The sequence below is a fragment of the Pantherophis guttatus genome, chromosome 16, assembly GCF_059756535.1.
Source record: "Pantherophis guttatus breed Tessera chromosome 16, ASM5975653v1, whole genome shotgun sequence".
NCBI lineage: Eukaryota > Metazoa > Chordata > Lepidosauria > Squamata > Colubridae > Pantherophis > Pantherophis guttatus.
The window spans coordinates 18,566,937-18,572,163 of record NC_142078.1 but is presented as its reverse complement, the minus strand read 5'-3'; positions in this window follow the sequence as shown (position 1 = coordinate 18,572,163).

The window sequence follows — 5,227 nt, the reverse complement described above, 5'->3', positions numbered from 1 at the left end:
AGTGGACTTCTAAGGAGAGAAATGAAGGGGAGTCCAAATAATGCTGATTTGCCCCCCTACCCAAAAAACCCACACACAAATAGCGCTGAATTTGCAAACCCCACCACTTTACCCAGCTCAAGTTTGGCATTTGCAAATTCAATTACCGGCAACAAGCCTTATTTTGAAAGTTCTTAAAGCTTTCTTTTTTCATTATCCCTTTCACGGATGCACTTGTGGGTTTACCTGCCTGTGTTGCTCGCTTTTTGTTTGTTTGTTATTTATTAGATTTTTATCCTACCTTTATTACTTTATAGGGTAATTCAAAGCGATGAACATACCTAATACTCCTTCCTCCTCCTATTTTCCTCGCAATAACAACCCTGTGAGGAGGGCTGGGCTGAGAGAGAGAGGTACTGGCCCAAAGTCACCCAGGTGGCTTTCTTGCCTAAAATGGGACTAGAACTCACCGTCTCCTGGTGATTGGCCCAAAGTCACCCAGTTGGCTTTCGTGCCTAAGGCAGGACTAGAACTCACTGTCGCCTGGTGATTGGCCCAGAATTTACCCAGTTGGCTTTCATGCCTAAGGCAGGACTAGAACTCACTGTCGCCTGGTGATTGGCCCAGAATTTACCCAGTTGGCTTTCGTGCCTAAGGCAGGACTAGAACTCACCATCTCCTGGTGATTGGCCCAAAGTCACCCAGTTGGCTTTCGTGCCTAAGGCAGGACTAGAACTCACTGTCACCTGGAGATCGGCCCAAAGTTACCCAGCTGGGTTTCGCGCCTTCTCTGCAAAATTTAGCCTTTTTATCTCTCTGTTATTAGTGGCCTAAATTGGGACAGCAGTTCAAATCTAACCTCACCCCCCTCCCCCAAACTAGGTGTTCAAAGTCGAATGCAATGTGACAGCCCTGCATTCCCAGGATGGGAGACGACATAAAAAATTGCTCGTCGGTTTCTCTCTCTTCGACAAAAGCTTTAATAACGTTTCAGGAAAGTGTGCTTTCTGTAATGAAATCGTCGAACCTCTTGCAATCTTCAGATCTGCTGAATTTACAAAGCTGGGACTGGATTAGCTCCTTTGGACGAAAGGGTGGGTGACAGATGGTACCCCTTTTAGAATCTAACCCAGTTTGGGGCAGCAAATTATCAAATTTCTAATCACTCCATCGTTCCCGCCTCTGTTTTCTTAGTCAACAGTTCCTGTTCTTCACAATTTTTGTCTTCTGCGCCTTCTCCAGAGGGAATTTTAAGTGATTAGCTTTCAGCCACTTTTCCAGTTTCCGACACTGCAAAAGCTATAAATGGCTGCAAAGTTCTAAAAGACGGAAGGATCAGATTTTAAAATTGCACTTTGATGCTTACTCCATGGTCTGGAGGAAGGATTAAAGGTAAAGGTAAAAGTTCCCCTTGCACATACATGCTAGTCGTTCCTGACTCTAGGGGGTGGTGCTCATCTCTGTTTCAAAGCCGAAGAGCCAGCGCTGTCCGAAGACGTCTCCATGGTCATGTGGCCAGCATGACTCAACGCCAAAGGCGCACGGAACGCTCTTACCTTCCCACCAAAGGTGGTCCCTATTTTTCTACTTGCATTTTTTTTACGTGCTTTCGAACTGCTAGGTTGACAGAAGCTGGGACAAGGAACGGGAGCTCACCCCGTTACGCGGCACTCGGGACTCGAACCACCGAACTGCCGACCTTTCGGTCAACAAGCTCGGCATCTTAGCCAGTGAGCCACTGCATCCCTATGGAGGAAGAAAAAATTAGGGGTTATCTGATTTGGAGAGCCGTGAATTGTGATTTGGATAGCATGCCTATTTCTGGGTGCTCCATCACGGTTTTCAAAAATAGACTGGACAATATTTTGCACGATAAAAGTTAAAATAAATGCAGATTTTTTAAAGAATCGTTTTAGGCGCGCCATCCTAAGAATTTGGAATAAATACGAAATCAAGCTCTTTCCTAGATTATCTCTTTGGTTGTCACCAAAACATGTGAAAAAGAAAGTTTGACTAGGGGTCTCTGGAGGCTAAATTGTAGGATGAATGGTTGGAGAAATTGTTCCATGTGGCATAATAAAAGAAAGTATTGGGGGGACATGATAGCATCTTCCAATATTTGAGGGGTTCTCACAGAGAAGAGGGCGTCAACTATTCCCCAAAGCACCTGAAGACAGAACAAGGAGCAATGGATGGAAACTCATCAAGGAGAGATCCCATCTAAAACCTCTCCCACAGTCTTTCAAGATCATTCACAATGACCGGCCTTGATCAGGCTTGGAGAGTGGCCAGGCCGATATCTTTCAGAGGCCGCAATACTTGGCAAGAATGCAGGAATGAACTAATTGTCTCCTGCAAACTCCACTCCCCTTTTGCTCCTCTTTTATTCCCTCTAGGCAGGGCCCTTCATCATCCACCTGTGGCCTTACTCCTGAGTCGACCCTTGTTCTTTAGCTGTTCCCTTCATCTGGCAACTCTGCACATGCGCACACAGGGAACAGGCTCCAGCTGTTCCTCTGCCTCACTGATGTCTGACTCCGAAGGCAGCTGACAACTGTCAGACGGTCCTTGGCCCTCTCTCTGCCTCCGACGCAGAGCCTTCATCAGAGCCTTCCCCAGACTCCAGGACTGGCCCATGTTCCTTCCCCAACCTCCCCACTGTCCGAATCAGCAGCCAGATCCGCTGGCAGGCCACAACAGGTATACAGTTTCCTGCTTGAGTAGTGGGTTAGACTAGAAGACCTCTGGGGGTACCTTCCATTATTTTATATTCTAAGAGAATGAAGCCGGGCAGGGAGAATTTTGCAACTGGACTAAAAATAGACCCCTGAGAGCTCTAGTCCATTAAAAGCGATACTTTGATGGATAGCTAGTGGACTCCAGTGGCTGTTTTAAAGCCCCGGCCAGCCTTGACAAGCAGAGACAGGAGTGGGCAACACCCCACCCCCTCCCTTGGCATCGCCTGCAGAGAAGCATTGAAAAGGCAGTTGTTTTGCAAGGCTAACACCAGTTACTCACATCCAGAATAATGCTAGAAAAGTGCATCCCACCATCGGGGGTGGAAAAAACCCCCCACCACTTTTCCTTTCGCCTGTGCATTAATGCCGACGTGCCTTCAGCCACAACTTAAGCGTTGACAGTCACGAGATCAAGAGTATAATTTCATTTCTTCAGCGGGGTGGGTGGGTGGGGTGGGGTGGGCTCAAAGGACTCCCCAGCTGGGCGACTTCACCTCTTGACAATTCCTCCTTCCTCCTCACGAGCCAGAAAAAATAATACTGATTTCGTAAAAAAAAAAGAACCTTCTTCATCATTTGCGGCACAGAGAAGCCTCTAGGTCTGGAAATTGTATGCATTGATTTCCTTCCCTGGATAACGATCGTATCCTGCTTTTATTTCTCTTACTTTTGGAGTATAGCAAAAAGGTTAATATATATCTATAAATATTAACTTGATAAATCGACACTTAGAGCTGAGCTTGATAAATCAATACTTACAGTTTGAAAATTAATGAGTAGTTACGATCGGCCTCTCCTCTCCCCTTCTCTCCCTCAGCCTTGCCCCACAGAAACATCTCCTATCCTATCCTCCTTCTCTCCCTCAGGCTGGCCCCATTGATCCTCTCCTATCCCCTTCTTTCCTTCAGGCTTGCCCCATAGAGACCTCTCCTATCTTATCCCCTTCCCTCCCTTTCAGGTAGGGAGTAGAATGTCTAAACTCCCAGCCCGCAGGCTGGATGAATCACACCCTGGCCAATTGGCAGTTGGAACAGAGTTCTTTTCAGATGGGGAGGGGGAGTAGAATGTCTAACTCCTTAACATCAGAGTGTGTTAATAATAATATAAGAAATACTAATGATCTGATGGTCATTTCAAAAAATCCTTTCTTAACAAGCACCTAGAAGCCAAGAGGAACATACGTGAAAGGTCGGCAGTTCAGCGGTTCGAATCCCTAGTGTTGCATAACGGGGTGAGCTCCCGTTTCTTGTCCCAGTTTCTGCCAACCTAGCAGTTCGAAAGCACGTAAAAAAAATGCAAGTAGAAAAATAGGGACCACCTTTGGTGGGAAGGTAACAGCGTTCCGTGAGCCTTTGGCATTGAGTCATGCCGGCCACATGACCAAGGAGACGTCTTCGGACAGCGCTGGCTCTTCGGCTTTGAAACGGAGATGAGCACCGCCCCCTATAGTCGGGAACAACTAGCACATATGTGCAATGGGAACTTTTACTTTTTATACATTAGATAGATAGATAGATAGATAGATAGATAGATAGATAGATAGATAGATAGATAAAATTTATATTTCGCTGATAAAGAAAGGGAGACTAGTATAGATCTATTTCAAGCTATTTTGCTCTCATATATATATATATTTATATATGTATATATATGCAGAGAGTTCTGGGGGTTGGGTCTTGCAAGCATGGGGAAAGGTTGAGAAGGAGGAAATTAATTTGAATGATCTTGGAATTAATTCATTGGATTCACACAGAATGCCAATTTACCAAGCTGATATTTCTAAAGACTGACCTAAAAATCAAAAAACGCAGTGGTTCTTGGCCGCTCTCGCTTTGGAGAACGTTGCTAAGCCGTTCAATAAATTTTGCCTCCGAGTGCATATATTAGAAAAACACATATGCAACCCAATGCATGTTTACCCGGGCAAAGAATGCAGGGAAAAAAAGGTTTATTTTATAGGAAGATGCTTGCTAAGCAAACCGCTCTTTAAAAAAAAGCAAGCTGGCCAAAATGAAAAATAGAAACAGAGCTGAGGTTGGGGGAAATGTGTCCAAAATATGGGAAAAAATGCAAAAAGTGCAAGGAGTTTGCAGGTTTTTCCGTTTTTTTTTTCTTTTCTTCTTTTAATATAAGCGAAATGTTGGAAAACGGGAAAGCGGCTGAAACTAATCAGATTTCGTTCACCTTGAATAAAAGAGACTACGTCCACCAAATTGGTCAGGCCGTCGAAAAAGCTTCCTGTGATAGAACATCAAACATAAAATAATAGGGTTGGAAGGGACCTTGGAGGTCTTCTAGTCCAACCCCCGTTCAAGCAGAAGACTCTATACCCATGATGGCAAACCTATGGCACGCGTGCCACAGGTGGTACACGGAGTCGTATCTGTGGGCACGCCAGCATTGCCCTAGCTCAGCTCCTGCATGCACACGTGTGCCAGCCAGCAGATTTTCGGGCCTTTCGGGCCCACCAGAAGTCAGGAAACGGGCCATTTCCGGCTTCCGGAGGGCCT